This window comes from Pistacia vera, unplaced genomic scaffold, assembly GCF_008641045.1.
Source record: "Pistacia vera cultivar Batoury unplaced genomic scaffold, PisVer_v2 Contig1028, whole genome shotgun sequence".
Taxonomy (NCBI): domain Eukaryota; kingdom Viridiplantae; phylum Streptophyta; class Magnoliopsida; order Sapindales; family Anacardiaceae; genus Pistacia; species Pistacia vera.
This window is the reverse complement of record NW_022195059.1, coordinates 29,507-50,810: the sequence shown is the minus strand read 5'-3', so window position 1 is coordinate 50,810 and position 21,304 is coordinate 29,507. Positions and strand designations below refer to the sequence as shown.

Here is a 21,304-nt window from a genome sequence, read left to right as displayed (position 1 = left end):
TTTCATTAAACCGTTAGGTTAGTTTTTAGTTTTAGTTCCTTTAATAACAGGTAAAAAAATTTGAATGAAGAGTCTCTTTCTTTTATTGAAACAAAAACATAATTTATAATTTAAAATCTGTGAAAGTTGATTAATTGTCCTTATCATAAGGGTTGATTACTTGATTTTAACTAAACTATAAATATATTTTCTTTCTTCACCACTCAAAAACTTCAGTGATGGAGGTCAATTGCCTCCACCAAAGAAACCCAGAGATATAATAAAAAAAATAAAATATTCAAAACCTAAACTCATCCTGAAGCTTACGCAACTGGTTTGACCCCACTAAAATTATATTGAACCTTGACTGTTTGATTTGTCCCCACGCATCTTCTCGCACAACTCCTCGCCTCACTTTCGGCTTCTCTGTCCCACACTCCCCAACCCAAATGGCATGATTGACAAGCGGCTTTATCAAGTGCACACAAAACAATTGGGCAAGTTCAATAGCCCCTTTTTTAACGCCATTTGTATCTCAATTAATTCTCAGGTCTATTGCATCTATTAAATACTAGGGTCTATTAAATATCCTACAAACTCATTTAATTAATCTCTTGAGCCATATGCACCTCAACTAATTATCAGAGTCTATTAAACATTAGGCTCCACTAAACACCTTATAAGCTCATTCAACTAATCCTTAGATCCATTGAATACCAGGGTCTATTAAACACCCTACAAACCTAATGAACTAAATAAGTTACAAATATAGTAAATAACCACTTTATATGATTTGAACACAAGGCTTTTGGTTAACTCAAAGTCTTGCTATCCAACCACAAATCACCACAAATCAAGTGGTTAACATTAGTTTTAGTTCTTTGGAGATGCTTCATTGGCCAATATCTTATGTTGATTTTTTCGTATATAATCTACCTTCTTATAGCAAGCATACACACAAGCATTGTTTATGAAGATGACTAGATGAGCATGTATATATACATATATACCCCTTAAAAGAAGGCTTTCCATTGAATTTGTCTTTGTATTTTTGTAGGATTCCATAGGCCTCTTAGATATCTTCAACTTCAAGGCTCTGCAGTCTGCAACAAAGGGGTTTTACTTTCAACTGCAACAAAGCTAGAGTCCTCCTCGTTGACCTTTCCCCATAATACACCATAAAATCCCATACATATTATTACTGCTCCAATAACACTGCAAATAAATAATATATACCACAAATATGATATGTGAGTCGACATTAAATAACTAAGACAGAGATGTATATATTACCTTCCAAGATAGAGAGCATCACCAAGTAAAATGAAGCCCATAACAGCCGCAATGGCAATTGATAATGGCCTGAAACTTGCAATGTACAGAGGCCCCTTCATGTACAACCCCCACGAACAACATTGGCCCCTCCCAAGATAGAGAGCATCACCAAGTAAAATGAAGCCCATAACAGCTGCAATGGAAACTGATAATGGCCTGAAACTTGCAATGTACAGAGGCCCCTTCATGTACAACCTCCACGCATGAACAACATTGGCCAGCGATAATCCAAATAGTCCTTGCAGTACATACAAATTAAACAATCTCTCATTGCAAGTTTTCTTTAACTTACCTATTCCCTCTGCAATATTTTTGTAGTCCATTAGGTAATATTTACCGAGTATACAACTGCAATTAGAGTTGTATCAAAACTTGGTCTCCAGGCACTCAAATTTGCTTCTCCCATTGTTGATTAAAAAAATACACCAACTAGAGCAATCTGATTGACCTTGACGGAATCAGAACGGATGTGTGTGTGATTAACAGTAACTAGCAATGTAGTGAATTGGAAACGGTAAAATAAATAACATAGAGAGTTTTTAAAGTGGTTCAGCGGGTTATACTCTTGAGCCTACGTCCACCGTTCTTTGTATTTGCTGTGAGAGCTTACAATAATAATCCTAAAACAATTCGCTAACCCCTTTCTTATCGTTGGAGGGGGTTTATATACAGATTTTGTACGAAGGAAAGAGCGAAAATAAAGAGATTACAATTAAGATTGAAATGTAACGCCGATATTCTTGTGATTGAGCATTGAGATTGCGCCAAGATTGTTTTCAATCTAATCCATTCCGAGATATCTGGGATCTAAAGTTATCTATGAGTTGGTTGAACAACTACAGGGATTGGTTGCGACTAGCTTGTGCTAGGTCAAGTTACATCTCGACGAGTTTATGTTGGGTCAGACAATCGATTGAATCGAACTGATTTTGATCGAGCTATAACCTCGTAATTCTCTAAGCTTGATGGAAAAATAACACACAACATCTGCCCCCTAGTGTTCGATGCTTGTTTCAAACTTCGAAGACTATTACTCGATTTGATATCAAGTTCAAACTTCATCGGTTGTGCACTGAATGCAAATTCGGTCGAGCTTCATGAGTCGGACTCATCTTCGGTTGATGTACTCAACACTTGGCTTTTCCTCTGCTGTGAATTCTTGACAAACTTGGAATTTGAAATGAAGGGTACATGTGTAACTTCCATGTGGTCATGTCGCATTAAATGTGGCAAACTTTGATAATTACTTTTTGTTGCGCATGGGCTACTACAACTATCCACACGCGCAATTGATGACGGTTAAGTTTGTGCCAGCCTGACGGTCGATCGCCCCTTGTAGATGATTGAATGTGGCTATATTCAAGGGCCAGAATTGCTCGATGAATGGAGGGCCAAGATTCACTGTAGATCGACGGCTACGATCAAATCCTATCCTTTGGTCTCCCATGCAAACCACTATAAAAGCGGGCAACCTCATCAGAAAGTCTACACACTTTGCAAAAGTTTTTAGATTTTCTTACTTATTCTGTCGCTGCTCCTTCGTTTTCACAGCGCTTTTCCTGTGAGTTTCTTCCACCTTTTCACTTTGGTAACGTTTCTTTCCCCTCATTTGCTTACTTTTATGCCTTTTTGTGGTTAAGGGTGGCCATTGTCATGGCCACATTGGGTTTCTTTTTAGGGCTTTACTAGGGTTTTTGAGTGTATTTCTGGCAATTCTGGGTTTAAGGAGGGTTTATGGTGGCGGCCGCTGGAATCCTGGTAGGTCACTTGTATCTGTTGTCCAACGCAAGCGACCTTAAATGCCTAAACTGAAAGCAAAGTGTGGATAGGTTGTCGAATTTTTTAGGTCTAGCACATGTTTGCTTTTGTTTCATGTACCTAGAGGCGAGCTATTGTCATGTCTTCGTCAAGCAGTCATACCATTGATTGCATGTTCTATTCCCCAGTAGGCTTAGCAGTTCTTGGAGGCATAGTCCCTGAGGCTTCCAAGGATGTCATTGCATGGAGCTCAGACCTCGATACGACAGGCTCTTCCGAACATGCTTATGCAAAGATTGCTCAACCGAAGAAATCTCCAATCCATAGGCCGCAGAAGGAACCACATTCCTTGATTGAGGCTGCGAATCTTAGGCGCATAACTGAGGTTTATGCGCCTTAACTTTTCCTGAGGATTCCGAGAGGCTTCTCCTAGAAAAATCTCCCCCATCAGTTGTATGGTCATCTTTGAATCCCTTTTGAGGTATGGGATGTCCATTTCCTCTCATCACTTCATCGACAGTGTTATGAGACGATTTGACATCGTCCCTCTTTAGTTGTCAGCGAACTCATATATCATTATTGTAGGCTTGTACATAGCATACCGAGTAGCTAAGTTGGGTGAGCCATTCGTAGAGGAGCTCGTCCACTTGTATAGGTTAAAAAAGGGTTAAGACCAAACGTACTATCTCTCCAAGGCGAGGAAAATACATTTTAATGGTTTGGTCAACGTCCCAAAGAATATTCCGCATTGGGATTCTCAATATTTCTTTTATGAGGTTGAGGAGACCGACCTTTTTGATTCGGAAGCTAGTAAGACTTCAATCCTTGTGTGTGCAAAGAGTGTTTCCAAGCTCCACCACCGGACTAACCAAATTTCTTTGCTTTGTAATAAATGTCGATCAAAACTTTCTTCCCACAACAAGCTTAGAGCTATAACAACTGCTGTAAACTAGTACAATGCATGCATAATAATAATAGAAAATGGGTTCAAAACTTTTCTTTTTATTATATGTAATAAGTCTTTTATACACAAAGAGCATTATTTACAAAATGCCATTTTAAAAAGACAAAAAACAGGGGAAACAGTGTAGCTATTGCTCCTCGCTTGCCGACACCCTCCGACTACATCATCACCTAGATCCTGCATCCACAAAGGAAAATAACGGGGTGAGCACAAAATAATGCTCAGTAAGTAAACCCTCTATTTGTCTATCCACGCATGTATTTCTCTTAATTCTTTCCTCACACTTTTTATTATTTTCTACTACACGTCATGGCCTCATCTTACCGGAGGTACGGCCGGATGGCGTTCACACAGCACCATCTCGCTCTTTATGACTGTTGAGTGCAGTTCACATAGCACCAACCCGCTCTTAGTGACTACCGAGTGGGGATCACGAAGCACCTACCCGGTTTTCGTAACTATCGGGTGGAGACCACAAAGCACCTACCCGTTCCTCATGACTTTNGGTCATCGTGATATGAAAAGATCCTTCTCCCTTTATTTATTAATGTTATTTAATATCAAATTATGGATGGTGATCACATAGGGTGTGTTTGTTCCCCTGTTCCTATTCCTAAATAACATGTGGGGTTTTTTTGAATAATTTAATTTCAATCGCTGCTCGTGATTGGATAGGCCAAAAATCATACTAGGCTTTATCAGGGCTAATAACAAAATGTATACTAAATACGACCCTGTGTCTTTGCCCAATTCTGATTAAGCCTACACTTAGATCAATCTTGTGGATTGATCATCATATGAGATAGCCCACTTTGTATAAAAGGTTCACTCAATGGGCCAGCCTATTCTATGAGCTAGTCTACATTGGCTAGTAGGGGTGTTCAGTTCCGAGTATCCTGTATTTTTTGAAGCAACCGAAACCGACAGCTCCTTGAAATTTGGAACCGAAACCGAAACCAACGGTTCCAATTCTGGGTATCCTGTAAAATTATATTACCCCCAAAAGCTTTAAAATGGCAAAAAAAAAAAAAAAAACCCTTAAAAACTTACAAATATCCCCCCACCTGGCACTTGTTAACAAAAATAAAATTATAAATTATAAATTCAAAATTACAAACTCTATTACTTCGTAAAGGTAGATTCTCAAAAGTCAAACCAACTTACTTTAAATGTTATGAAATATAAATATAAATGTATTCACGTTACTTTTTCTACAAAAGTTTTTATTAACCCCCTTACTCTTTAATTTTATTTTATATTAGTCTTGGTTCCTGGTTCCGGTTTCGGTTCCTAACTATAGGAACTGAAATCAGAACTGCACAGTAATGGTTCCAAAAATTTGGAACCGGAACCTACCTATTGACGGCCGGTTCCGGGTAGGAACCGGAACCAAACCCCGAGTACCCGCCGATTTTGGTTCCAATCAGTTCTTTTGTACACCCCTATTGGCTAGACTACTTTACGAGTTGGGTCTCTTTATAATCAGGGCACCCTATGAACTGGGCCAATTTACGCTTTGGGTTGCACCATGAGGTGGGCCTTTCTACAAGAGTAAGCTAAATTGGGCTCCAGCGCATTAGCCCACATTCATCCAAAAATAGGAATCAGAATCCTATCACCTTCCTAATTAATTCAAGATCCAGAATCTTACATGAATTAATACTCTTAAACCAATAAAGTCAAGGAACAAGAGTTTCTTCCTAATTCGAACTCTCATACCAAGTAGGACTTAGAGTTTTATTAGGACTCCAATCTCCTTTGCTCACTGTATAAACACAAGCCTCTCATTATTCATGCAAAGATAACCCATTGCTTTAATTCCTAAATTTTTATTCTTAAGAATCATTATCTTTCCCCGCCGTAAAGCTTAGTTTCGACTAACTTTACCACCTTTAGTCACCGTAAAGCTATGCTTCGGCCACTTTGCTATAGTCTTTCCCCAGCTTTCCCTAGCCACACTTACGGTAAACCCTTTCCCGCTCTCAGTCCTCATTAAAATACCTTCAACCGTGCTGACTTGAATGTCGGAGTGCCTACGATAGACACCACACAGGTGTTCCTCAAGCCTTCACGTTTTTTTTTCTCTTTCTGTGTAGGTCCATCCGATTGTCAGTAGCTTGCTTTTAACAAAATTCATCCCTTCCGAATCAACCATAGATTATACTGTCTACAGTGATTATCTTAGAACATAGAATATTATTCTGACATGGCCGAGGCCGATTATATCTTATTTCAGGGAACTTTTCAATTAATTTACATTGACAATTAATCGTTAATTTATACAATTGCATCATTAAATATATTTGGTGGTTATAGACGTCCATATCATAGCTATAAATAATCAAACGGTTGATATATAGATCATCATGTCGATTAATTTGTCTGTCTTCATGATCTAATTAATTTTTCTTAATCTATTACATGCAAGACAAAATCATGACACTGCCTTCAGCCTTTAGCCTTAACCTTTAAGAAAGTTGTTTTATGTAAATTAATAAGAGTAATCAGTCTTTAATTAAGTTATAATTATAATTAAATTAATAAGTATAATGTTACGTATCTCAATTCTATGGTATATGTCATTTTTTATTTTATTTTAGGTAATGTAGCAAATGAAAATTGCTGGTGGCCTCACTGCAGCTTTTTCCAACAGCAGGGATCTACTTGTTAAGCCAAAAATTCATGGTTATTGATTAATTGCAATCTAACATATATGAGATTGAAGTTGAAGGTGACTATTTGCATTGTCGCATATGAGATTGGTTAGAAGTCATTAGCTGCTTCCCATTTCAGTTTCTTCACTATCGCTCTACTGAGCAAACTTACATATACATGAATTTTTTATTTATTGCCAGAAGGATTGAATAGGGCTTTATGTATCTTCAACTCTAAGGCTATGCAACAAAGGGCTCTTACTCTTACTATCAGTAACAAAAGAGCTAGAGTCATCTTCATTTATCTCTTCATTGGCCTTTCCCCTTAGCACAGCATAAAATCCCATACATATTATCACTGCTCCAATAACACTGCAATTAATAATATTAGAAAAATTAAACACTGTTGATACGTGATTTTAATATCAACGACTCACATGTGCAAAATGCTAAGCTGTTCTTAGAAATTACACATGAACTATTATAATCAGATACAAAGACTGAATAATAAATTAGAGATATGATTTTTAAATGGTTCGGATGTTTAAAGTGAATCCTACGTCCATTGTTTCTTTTATATGTAACTGAGTATTCAGAAAGAATATCAAGTCAGCCTCTTTCTCGTAGGTTATCTTTGCTCTAAAAGTAAAGATTACAATCAGAATGAAGGTTCAATCTCAGAATCCCGAAAATGAGAAGGGGAGTCCTCTGTTTATAGTAGAGGAATTTAAGGTAATGATTACAAATCTGCAAGCGGATAGGTGCTGTGCAAGTCCTTCCTTGCCTCCCATTGGCTAATAACTTAGGAAATATTCTCAAATTATCTGGGGCTTGGATAGGTGTGCGGTCCTCGTCACTCATAGACAAAACCTGAATATGCTAAGTTGGTGACAACCATATTCATTCTGTCATGGAGCAACGTGATAACTTCTGGACGGCGCAAAGCCTTTCTGAACTCTGATTGGTGCTTGCTGCGTAGGCTAACGTCAGCCTTGATTTTTTATGCATAACAAACACAAATACAATATATGAATATGAATAAACATTAAACTAATTAAGGAGTGAGTGAGTTGTTTTATTAATCATATAATTACCTCCTAATATACAGAGCATCACCAAGGAAAATGAAGCCTAGAATAGCTGCAATAGCGATTGACAATGGCTTGAAACTTGCAACGTACACTGGCCCCTTAATGTGCACGGCCCAAGTATGAACCACAGTGATCAGTGATGTTCCAGTGAATCCGTGAAATACAAATCTCTCATCTCTTCAGGTTTTCTTTAAATTACCTAGACTGTCTGCAATATTTGGGTAGTCCATTAGATATTTACCGAGTATATAACTGCAACTATTGCTATATCAGAACTCAGTCTCCAGGCATTCAAATTTGTTTCCGCCATGAAACATATTACTGCACATATGATGGTTGAGCTCAGGTTGTAGAGGAACACAACTTCGAACTCTGATGGGTACATCTTAATCAATTCAGTCTGTTTAATTCAGAGAACTCATGCTTTACTTACTACTCTTTAAATTAATTTTAACATAATACTACACGTACAGACTTATGTATATAAATTAATGTGATACAAATTCAATAAAAATAAATACATCTAACAAATTAGCAATGATTGATATATAAGTCAAATACCGGGATAATATACCAGAAAGAAAAAAGTAGATATTCAACAGAAAGCAAAAGGCCACCAATGACCCAGTTTGATGGAGAGGAGCCGAGGAGAAATTGAAGTGAAGCTGGATGTGTAGAAGATGAAGATAAGATTGTTGGGCCTTTATAAAGAATCACCACCAGTGCCCCCGATATTGATGCTATTGTGCCAATGATTTTTGCTTGAGGTTTTGCACTCCTTAAAATTAACCTTTCCATCCTTTTTGAGGCATATAATTGGGAAAAAAAAAAAAAACAGAGATTGAAGATGACCACCAAGAAGAAATTAAGGAACTCACAAGAGTAAGAAATCCAATAATTACCCTTGGATCCACTTCATGGACAACCATATATAACATCATGCATGTTTTCTTTTTGAGATTGATGGATGTTCTCAAAACTTTGATAAATAGTTTGTTTTATTTGTTTAATAAATTTTATTTTTTGAAATTTAAATGTACATTTTATCTAATAATATAGTTTATCTATTGAAATGACTAATGATGACACAAATTTTTGTTTTGCTAAGTCTTTCTTTTTTTTAGTATGGCAATGGCTGTGGTTGTGCCTGCTTGAGTTTGGGTTTTGGATGGTTTTATTTTCTTGGTTTATGAAGTGGTGGAAGAAGATAGATTTTTGTTAAACTGTGTTGGTGAATTAGGTGGATTTTTGTTGCTGAGTTTTGTAAATAAATGCAGTTAAAAAATTGTTGGAGATGATTGTTTAACTACGCAGTTGTGGCCTGGGAAATCTGGCTTTTATTTTCTGAAGCAGTTTTGAAAAAAGTTTTAATTGTTTAATTATTCAATTATTATTTTATTTCATCTTTTATTTTTTTAATTTGAAAATGAGGGGTATTATTGTTGACGAAAACTTTAGGGTGGATTATCTCTATGATAACGACATGACCTAGAAATTAATTTACTGTTTGATCACCGACCATAGAGATATTAAACTCGCTCAATAGGAGTATCCAAATCATGATAAAATTGCATATTAAAATGAGTAATGCTACAGTTACCGAAGGATACGCACCGAATTCATACATCGAATGACATGGCACAATTCTGACCGTTGATTCATTATAAGTTAATATTAATCAACGTTCAGAATTTTATCACGTCATTCGATGTATAGATTCAGTGTGTAATTTTCGGTAACTCTATCATTTTCCTATTAAAATTATTCAATATTTGTATCGCCCCTGGGGTTTCTCCGATAAACAATATGTCCCTCAGGTATTTAAAATGACAATATACCCCTTAGTTTTACTGGTTGTCTCACTATGTCAAACCAAGAAAATGACTAATTCTAATTGAACCCTATCTCATCTTCTAAACCAAAAAACAGAGAATAACATAACCATAACTCACACCTTTGATCATCACCATGCCTCACAGCGTTACATCCTTTGCCTTGAACCATTGCCATGCCCCAACAACAGTCCACCCCCTTCTCTAAACCAACACCACATCAACCATGACAAACTAAAATCAATGAAAAGAAAAAGAAAAATCGCCTCTGCCATCACCACATCAGCCGCAACAAACAAAATTACAAAAAGAAATATTCTAGTTCACCATCATCATCACAACAAATCAAGATAAGGAGAGGGTATTTTTTATTTTTATTTTTATGACCCGTTCAGGTTAACTTACGCACACCTCAACTAATCCTTCGAGACCCTGAAACTACCGATCGAATAAGAGCTCTAGTGGTCACTCCTATTAGCAACAGAGGAGGGACTCGAACTCAGGATCTCTTAAGTAATCACTCAAGAGTCCCTATCGAACCAATCAACCACCTAGGGGTTGGTTTATTTTTAATACCTGACGGATAAATTGAATAAACTCTATTTCAGTGGGCGGTTGTTAAGAGAACTCTATTTCAGTGGGTGGTTGTTAAGCAATTACAATCACACGCTTTCCACTTTTATAAATATTATATACTATACTACAGGAATTTCCAATAAATTAAATGTTAAGGATGAATTAATTAAAATTAATGAGGAAGAAGAAACAACAAAAACCTGAAAATGACTGCAAGTGTGAAGGTAAAAGCTGGAGTGATGTTGCTTATGGCTGAAGCAAGCGTAGGAGAGGTGTAAGCTATTCCCTTATAGCCAAGTATCTGAGCCAAAGACCTGCCTTCCAAAACATTAATTAAAACTCTTTGATTTCAGGCAATTCCAAACCATAAGAGATTAAAGAAAAATACCCAATAAGACCAAGCAAGCAGATTCTAAAGATGAACGGGAAGCTGACTGATGGAAGCACCGTTGAAGTACTCCTGCAATCACTACAACAAAAAGGGCTTTTAGCTGCGAATTTTTTTGTTGTTAAAAACCTAGAAATTGTTGTGGTATACGTTTAGCGATGAAAAAAAATCGTCGCCATGATCGTCATGGTAGGCAAGTCGTGCTTGATTTTAGGTGACAATTTGTTAAAATTCGTCGCTAAATCTGGCAACAAACTAAAAAATTGTCGCTTATACCATTTTTGTCGCTAAATCTAATTACCGGTAAAATATTAAATGTCGTCGCCTAAAGTTAATAGCAGCGTATTCTCTATTATGTCGCCTACTCTATACCGCAACGAGATGTGTGTTTTTGTCCCTTAACGTATACCACGACGAAATGTGAATTTTGCTCGCCTACAATATACCGCGACGAAATGTGCATTTTTGTTGCATAAAGTTAATAGCGACATTATAATTATATGCATCGCTTAAAGTATACAGCGACGAAATGTGACGTTTTGTCGCCTAACATGTAGTGCGATAAAATATGAGTTGTTGTCGCTGAAAGTTAATAACGACGTAATCTCTATATGTGTCGTTTAAAGTATAACATGACGGTACTTTATATTTTGTCACTTGAAACTATTAGCGATGAAACGTAAAAGTCATCAACAAAATTTTTCAACTTTGAATGTATTTCATAGCTAAAAGTCTACAACGTCGAAATATAATTGTGGTCGCCCATATATATATATAATTTATCTTAGACATTTTAAAATTTAATTCTAAAACATAAATATCAATTTGTAAATGTAATTAATTCAAATCAAACAAATATATCGAACCAAATATATTATAGAACTATATATGTTTGTTTTTAAATAAAAAGTTAAAAATATATAAAGTTGACTAAATTTTTAATGTTCAACAAAAAATGACAAATAAAAACTCAAATTGTTGTAGGTGGGGAGGATCAGGTGGAAATTGGCCCAAAAATATTTGTGAGCCATTAGATTGAGAACCCATATTCATTGAGATGAACTGCTGCATCTTCTCCATCGTTTGCCTATATTGGTGAAATTCTTCCCTTATGCCTCGTAGTTCTTGCACCTCCTCACGCAAGTGTGTGAGTTCCTCTAAAACTTCTTGATCGACTCGCTTTCTAGTCTTCGAAGATGCAGGTGGTTTTGGACCATAACCTAATCCACGATAATAACCAGGTTTTTTTCCTAAAACCTGTTGAATGATCTCTAATTGAGTAGGTGGCTGAGAACCTTCTTCAGGCTCCTGATTGAGAATGTTCTCCATTTGTTCCTACAAAAATAATATATATGTCCATACGCACGAATATATAAATAAAAACAATATAATTCATCTAGAAGTTGTTTTACCTTTGGTTGCTTCACATACTTCTACACCTACTGAAAATGTACATCCCATGATTATTAGGTTGAAATCCTCACAATTTAAACCTTCAGCTCAAGCTTTCTTACCAAAGCTTATGGAACCTAAGACTATAAAAGAGCCTTGGTAGTTCCTGAATGGAAAGCAGCCATAGACAGTGAATATAATGCATTGTTGAACAACAAAACTTGGGAGATGGTATCGTATGAAGATGGTATGCATATAGTGGGATGTAAATGGGTGTTTAAAACAAAACTTAATTCAGGTGGAACATTACAAAAATATAAGGCCTAATTGGTGGCTAAGGGGTTTTAGCAGACCCCTAGTCTAGATTACTTTGATACATTCTCTCTGGTAAAGGTAGCAACTATATGCATAATGTTAACTCTTGCAGTTCATAGCAATTGGGAAATTCATCAACTTGTTTTGAACAATGTGTTTCTCAATGGGGAGCTCACGGAGCAAGTATTCATGATGCCACCAGAAGGTTTTTCTTCTCTCAATCAGCCTCAACGGGTTTGCAAACTCAAGAAGGCATTATATGGTCTCAAACAGGCCCCTAGGACCTGGTTTGATAAACTGAAAAATGCACTTTTGACTTGGGGTTTTTACAATAGCACTTTGGATATTAGTTTGTTCTATTATAAAAATGCATCTACAGTAATGTATTTGTTGGTGTATATAGATGATATTTTGGTTACAAGGAATGACAATGACCTCATTACAAAGGTAGTTCAAGACCTTAACAGCAAGTTTGCTCTAAAGATCGTGGGTCCTATGTATTACTTCCTCGTCTTTGAAGTTAAGAGGAATGGTTCTAGTCTTCTTCTAACTCAAACCAAATATGCTTAAGAACTTCTTGAAGAAGCTAGAATGGAGGATTGTAATCCTTGCCTTACCCCTATGGCAGTTGGTAAGAAACTTAGCAAGGATGATAGGGAGTTATTTGAGCAGCCTACTTTGTATTGAAGCATTATAGGAGGGTTGCAGTATCTAACCTTATCCAGACTTGACCTAGCCTTCACAATCAACAAGCTAAGTCAGTTTTTGCAAAGTCCAACCTTAGCTCATTGGACAGCATGCAAACGAGTATTGCGGTATGTGAAAGGAACACTTCATCATGAACTAATTTTTAAACAAAACTCACGCTTTCGTCTTGAAGCATATGCTGACGCAGATTGGGCAAATGATATCAATGATCAAAGATCTATGAGTGGATATACTATATTTCTTGGTGACAATCTGGTTCAATGGAATTCCAAGAAGTAGAGAGTTGTCTCTCTATCCTCCACTGAAGCTGAATATAGGGTGTTATGTTAGGCAGCCACTGAAGTAGTTTGGGTTCATAACTTGTTTAAAGAGTTGGGGATTGAAATTAAGCATAGTCCCGTAGTTTGGTGTGACAATATGAGTACAGAGGCACTATTCTCTAACCCTATGTTCCATGCTCGAACTAAACATATAGAGATAGATGTCCACTATGTGAGAGAGCTTGTTGCGAGAAAAAGTCTAGTTGGTTAGTATGTAGCTTCAAAATATCATAAAGCTAACATTTTGACCAAATCACTCTCTGGTCATAGATTCAGCTTACTACGGGAAAAGTTGAATGTTGTGTCTGAATTACCTGAATGAATATCGCTGCTGATGAATATAGCTGCTAAAACCACCTGTCTTGCATTGTAATATAGCTGCTGAAATGTTGTTATGCATGTAGTATAGCTGCTGGAATGTAGCTGTGGTTAAAATGCAATAGGTAAGATACAAGCCACCCGACTTGTGTTGTAATATAGTTGCTGGAATGTTGCTGTGCGTTGTAATATAGCTGCTGGAATGTTGTTGTGCGTTGTAATATAGCTGCTGGAATGTTGCTATGGTTAAAATGCAATAGATAAGATACAATACAATAGCTGATGTGACAAAATTGCAGTAGTTGAGGGAAAATTTTGAGATAAAGAAGAAAAAGGTAGTTCAGTTTACGGGAAGATATTGAGATACAGAAGAAGAAGAAGGTAGTCCAGTTTACGGGAAGATATTGAGATATAGGGTTAGTTTTGTAAAAGCACTAAGCTGGAGTATTAAAACGACAATGTTTTGGTTTATTCAAAACTGTATAAGTGTGTTGTACTAACTGATTTGTTAGTTAATGAAAATCCAGATTTCTCCAGACACTCTCTTCACTAATTCTTCTTCTCTTTAGCTCAACTTAGTTTCTTTCTCGTAGCTAGAAATCGTTCATGCACATAGGCAGAGCAGGGAAAAACTGTCATACGCGATAAGCTCTAACATCACTCGGGTAGAACAACTAACTTGTCATACTTGGCAAGAAGTCATTGCTCAGGCAGAGCAACTGAATCTATCATATGCATACGTAGAGCCAAAACTGAAATTTGAAATCCATATTTGTAATCTGATCTTTGGGGGATGGGTACTTTGTAGGGTGATTTGAAATTCACTTATTATTTTTATAATTGAACTAAAGTATGCTTTTATTCTCAATGTATACTTTTCTCGTTGTTCTAATAATGCATAATACCATATTCTAGAAGCAAAAGACATATCTCTCATACTTCTTAATTTTGTAACCTTCCTAATCGGCCTTTATTCTCATGTATATATATAAATGAAGCATGAAATAAAAGACAAATTAACTTCTTCTAAATTTTCTTTAACTTGCACCTTTCTTAACTCAACGCTTTATTTTCAATAATTAATCCAAAACAAATATTGTTCTTATACACACAAATTCGATTCACACAATTTTCATCATCACTATTTATATAAAATATTATAACATAATAAAGTTTGATGATCAACTTCCATAACAATTATAATATAAAATATTTTTTTTTTTCTCATCTCAAGACAAGAATAAAGTTTTTGTAAAGCTTTAACATTTGACTATTTTGCAACCTGCATAAATTTCTAGAATTCCATTTAATTTCCTTAATAAAAAAATATTTTTACCCACATGCAAACTAGGGCTGTCAGTCGAGCCGAGCCGCTCGCGAGTCGCCTCCGCTCGGCTCGTTAAATACTCGAACTCGGCTCGATTGAGCCGGCTCAAATTCGACTCGAGTAGGTTACCGAGCCGAGTTCGAGTCTACCCCGACTCGGCTCGATTCAGCTCGTGAGCCAATAGTGGCTCGTTTAGGGTTTTTCTGCGTATAATACAAGTTTTTGGGTTTTTTTGTAATTTGACATGTAAAAGACTAAAAAGTTTAAAAAATCACAAATTAACCCTTAACCAAATAACTCCAATTAACCCAAAATCAAATCGCGTAAATTCATTCTCCCCCAAATCAAGAACCCTAAAACAAGAAACCCCAAAAACAATTTGCCAATTATCACACCAAGCCACTCACTTGGAGATTCAACTTCTAGAAGTTCGAGTTCTATGCCGTTTTGATGATAATTTTGATGGACATTTGTGTGCATTTTTTTTTTTTTTTTTTTTTGGTCTTGGATTGTATAATTTGTTGTGTAATACGTTGTTTATGTTGATTTGGATGTGATTTATGTTTATTTAGATGCAAATTTATCAAAAAATGGATCTAATTTGAGTAGAAACAAGATCTGTAGGCCAGTTATATTAAAAAATGGCCAAACAAGCCGTAATCGAGCCAATTCGAGCTCGCGTTAAACGAGTCGAGTCACGAGTCGAATTTTTCTGACTCGGTCGACTCGTGACTCGACTCGAACTCGTCTAATGCTTAACCGAGCCAGGCTCGTTTAGGGTGATACTCGACTTGACTCGGCTCGTTTACACCCCTAACGCAAACTCATTTCCGAAAGGACCAAAACCCAAAGTCAAAACATGCACTTGACTTACAAATTGATAGATTTTCAAAATCATCTTACAATTTCCACTTAAACATCACATCCCAACTTTATAAGATTATCCAAAAGGAAATTTTGATTTTTATCAACTCATTCTTTGAAAAAACAAAACCTAACCATTCATGAGTCCATCATCAAATTAAAATTATTTTAAACAAGTAAATAACTTTTAAGCGATTTAACCAAAAAATCATCAAAGAAATCAATATGCATGCAAGTCTATATGACTTTTTAATAAAATATGACAAAAACCAATTAATCATCAAGGGAAACAACATGTAAAAAAGAAATTTTGGATAACATTTTAAAATAAAATTTAATATATATATCTTGATTTGATTTATAAATTATTTTAACTATAAAAGAAGCCAAAAATCACATTCATAATTAAATGTATCTAAAATAAACATGAGTTATATGTAATTTAAGATTCTATCAAATACAATTTAATTAACATAATTAATGCAAAAATATTTATCGTAAAAACATTTTAAGAAAAGTTTCACTCCCTATTCCAACATTTAAGCTGAAGAAATACAGGGATCCTCTAACGGTGCCACCGATTATTCCCCTAATATGTTGAAATAATATAAAAGAGTAGTTAGAGCCTATAAACTAAATAAAACCTCAAATTCTTGATATCACACACAAAGTAAATCCTTATTATTTTTAACATGATGGCCCATTATATCTGGAATTTTAAAATAAAGTAATATAAAGAAAAAGACTACAATATGAAAAAGATCTTTCATGACAAGTGATTTTTTAGCAAATTCAAGCTTTTGCTTCATATGTACGGATCAAGCCTGCTTGAAAGTATGGAAAACTTCACATTATAACCAGACAAAAGGTGAAGAGATAATGCTCTTGAATTCAAAATAATAATAATAAGACATTCTGTAATTTTCCTAAAATTTAGCTTCCCGAAATGGAATTTCAATGTCCACAACAATTCTTCTTCTTTTATCACATAGAGCCCGATCAAAAATGTTAGACAGTTGAGGCTGCTGACCCCACTCACCTCGTGTAGCAGTGTGTTTATTTAAGTTTATTCTTACGCTTTTATAGTTTAGTTTCTTCAAATTCTTTTTAATTTTAATGTTAATCAGCTTCTCATTACTAATTAGTTTCCCTCCTATTATGTCCATAATTAAATACGTTACAATCAATTTTAATTGTTAATTTTCATACATAATTAATATGTTTATATTATATTGATTTATTATCAGTAAATACATTTATAAACATTTTAAATAGTCTATGAAATTAGAAAAAGATTAATAGATAAATGATGTATAACTTCTTTAAATAAATAGATAAAGATAACAATATCTAAGAATACTTATATTATATCCAATTCAATGCTGAAACTTAGTATATTTTTTAATTCCTAAAATACTACTGATTATATCTTTTAGTTTTGTATATATTATTTTTTGTAATTTTTTTTCTTTATTTTTTGTAGTTTAATAGGCCTCTTATGTTTCTTCCGCTTTAATTCTCTGCAACAAAGGGGTCTTACTCTTACTATCAATTGCAACAATACTAGAGTCCTCCTCATTCTTCCCTTCACTGGCCTTTCCCCATAATACACCATTAAATATTAAAATCCTACAAATATTATTACTTCTCCAACAACGCTGTAATTAAATATAATATACCACAGTACAAATTTACATGAATCCACATTAATGAAACTAAAGAATGAGTGGGATAATGTTTAATTAATCGTATTACCTGCCAAGATAGAGAGCATCACCAAGGAAAATGAAGGCCATATCAGCTGCATTGGCGATTGACAATGGCTTGAAACTGGCAACGTAAAAAGGCCCCTTAATGTGCAAGGCCCAAGTATGAACCACAGTGCCCAGTGATGACATGATACACTTAATCCCTGAAATACAAATCTCTCATTACACTACAAGTTACCTTAGTCTGTCAGCGATATTTGGGTAGTCCGTTAGACTATTACCTTGTATATAATTGCAGCTATTGCTATATCAGAACTTGGTCTCCAGGCACTCAAATTTGCTTCTCCAATGAAACATATAGATACAGCTATGATGGTTGCGCTCGAGTCGTAGAGGAATACTATTACTAACCCACAAAATAATGAAAGTTAAGATTATTCAATATTATATTTTAGTCACTACATGAAATTCAATAAATTAAATACGAAACATTAATTTATTGAAATATTAATTGAAGAGGAAGAAGAAAGACTGCAAGTGAGAAGGTAAAAGCAGAAGTGAGGTTGCTGATGGCTGAAGAAAGGGTAGGAGAGCTGTAAGCTATTCCCTCATAGCCAAGTATCTGAGCCAAATATCTGGCTTCCAAAACATTTAAACTCTTGATTTCAAGCTTCAAAACTATAAAAAGATTAAAGAAAATTTCAGTAGAGTTACCCAAGAAGACCAAGCAAGAAGATTCTAGAGATGAGAGGGAACTTGACTGATGGAAACACCTTTGAAGTACTCCTGCAATAGAGATGGATTGAGAAGATCGATGTTAATAGATATATACATTATATACAGCATTTGATGATTAGAAGATTGAGGGAAGAAGGCAAAATGGAGGAGAACAAGAGTGGCAATTGCGTAAGAGTAGAAGATGAAGACATATTGCTCAATCCTTTCAAAGTAGCTGCTTTGTAGGTTACGTGTAAGCCTACATAGGAGCACTCTAAACTAACCATGGCTGCGAAGAGTAATATTTCCTTGAAAAAGTTTCTCCTATTCATCTCCCTTTTCTTCCTCTCCTTAATTCTCTGGTGATCTATGCGAAAACCTTAACTTTCTTTCAGCATCTTTCTTCGTCATATGTAATACAAAAGTGTCCCTCCCATGGTGTTAAATACTCTAAACAAAATCACGACCATTCTAATCAACGTCATGGTACTTGAAAATTAACTGTTGAGGCCAACGCATTGAATACATGGACCCCTTCAATATAAACGTACAATATCCAAATGGATGAGACACCTGAATTGTCAGTCAGATTTTACTGAAAATATTGTGGCAACACTCTACGATTCTTCATCTACACACGATTATATTAGGAAATAAGCAGTAATGGTTTTTGAATCTAAACGTAACTACCTAGCAAATTAATATATCATTTATCACCACAAAACTTAACAATGCTGAAAATTAACTTATCATTGAGTGCAGACAAAAGGATGGAGAAACAATGAGAGGTTTTCGTGTAAGTAGATTATTGATGGAGCGAGGTGATGAATAGTTGAGAAAAAAAAATCAGTAGGATTACCCAATAAAACTAAGCAAGCAGATTTTAGCGATGAGAGGGAACTTGATTGATGGAAACACTGTTGAAGTTGTGCGAAAGAAGGCGGCAAAAGGGAGGAGAACGAGTGTGGCAATGGCATAAGAGTGTTAGAAAATTTCCCCATTATGGGCTAACATGAACCATAGTTTGATTTAATCAAAACCAAGCAAATATATAGATCGATGAAATATCCTAATGGGCTTATGTGATCATTCTAAAATTTGCCCATAACATTTCCATTATCAATAATCTGGGTTTTATGACTAGTGTGGGCATAGGGTTGTAATGAGCTTAAGGATTTATTAAGCTTTTAATGGGCGGGCCCAATAGACTAATATAAATTGGCTAGTTCCCCTTTCCAAATGTAATTGACAAAACTTAACCCATTTGTTAGTCGTGACAAAGTGTACGTTATTTGGAAGAAAGACCTACGCTCTCTGTAACAGGGAAAGGAAAAACCACTGCTTCTCAAGATTCAGAAACAATAATCTAATCAGGTTTGTCTTAGATTCTTAATGATTAATTCAGTGTTCTATAATTTATGTGTTAAGATTTTGGGATATCAATCATAAAGATTGATTTCAGTCATAAGGTTAATTTATTATTGATTGATTGGTTTTTCTAACATGTGGAATCATAGCAAAACACATCAGATTATAGGATTTGAAATTAGAAATTGAAATCAAGTCCCTTTTTTTTCAATTTTGTGAAATTAGGGTTCATGGACAAATTAGGGTTTCTTTTGTTTTTTGATGATCCAACTTTAGGGTTTTTATAAATTGAACCCATAATGGGTTTTTCCGAGTGATTTTTTACTGCTAGAGTCACAAAATTGCGATCTAGAATTTCCAGATCGTAGGGGTGTAAATGTCAGTTTTTAAACCTTAGGTGTTGTTTGTAAACAATATGTGCTCAACTGTAATTTTATAGACCTTCAGGGGAAAATTGAAATTAACTATCAATTAGGGTCAAACCGACTAGATAAAGTCAAACTGAGTCAATAGACCTGGTCAGTTGGGTCAAACCCAACCCGTAAAAGTCAAAACGGGTTGTCCAACCCAATCCGGCCAACGTAGGTCAACCCGATCCGGTGAAAACCGGGTTAACCCATCTAGTTAGTTCAGGTCAACTCAAACCTATCAAAGTCGGGTCAACCCGACTCAGTCAAACCAAGGCGTTGACTTCGCACGTGGTGACACATGTTGGTGCGTGGGAAGTGCGTGTAGGTGAGTGAGAGTGTATGGTGGCATGTGTAGGCGTGTGGGTATGGTTTTTCTAGCACATCGTGGTGCGTGGTATTGTTTTTTCGATGCATGTTTGTGTTTTTAGGCGCGCGAGAGTGTTTTCCTATGCGTGATGACGCGTATAGGATGTTAAAACACTGTTATCTTTGAACTCTTCCCCATGTCAGTGTTATTTTATACTGTTAATCTGTCATCAATGTTGTGTATAGACATAATGATAGTACAGATTTAGGGAAAGGATTATTGTTCACTACATTAAAATGCAACAATTATTGAATTAAAATTGTCAGAGATAACTAAGTGTGTATCTCATGAAATCTTGATACATAAGGCAATGTTATTTTCTATCATTAGAACAATTTTGTGAGTTGTCAGAATGTTTAATCGTCAAAGCGATGCATTCATTGAAGCTTGCAAAATTGTTCATTAGATAAATGATACATTATTTTAGTTTATGGCAATATTACTCAATATCATGAGAATAATTTATGAGTTGTCCAAATGTTATTAGCCAAAGCAAAGCATTCATTGAAACTTGGAAAATTATTCATTTGGAAAATGATACATTCTTCAATTTTTAATGCATATAATTTCTTGGCCAAAGTAGGTTAGTATCTGTATTAAAATTAAAGGTTGCATAAGGTTGAATTTTTGGGAAATGCACTAGTCTTGAAAAATTTAATACACATATAAGTGGATGATTTTTCAATTGACATGCATTTTCCTCTTAAGTAGAGGATAAACTATGACCTAGAAAGTTTTATCTGCCCAAAAATGGCGATAATCTTTTGAATGTCATATGTTCTCATTAGTTATTTTCATAACCATATGCATAGGGTCCTAATAACGTGTCATTTTCTCTGCTAAAGTGGGTTAAAGATGATGCACCAGGAATCCCTATAAGAAGTAGCTTATCAAGTTATTAAAGTTATCTTG

The 21,304-nt window shown here is 35.4% G+C and overlaps 1 pseudogene; it reads right to left on the bottom strand.

The window, feature by feature from the left end:
- Positions 1 to 1,067: 1,067 nt before the first annotated feature.
- Positions 1,068 to 18,579, bottom strand: LOC116123326 (annotated as a pseudogene).
- Positions 18,580 to 21,304: the final 2,725 nt, after the last annotated feature.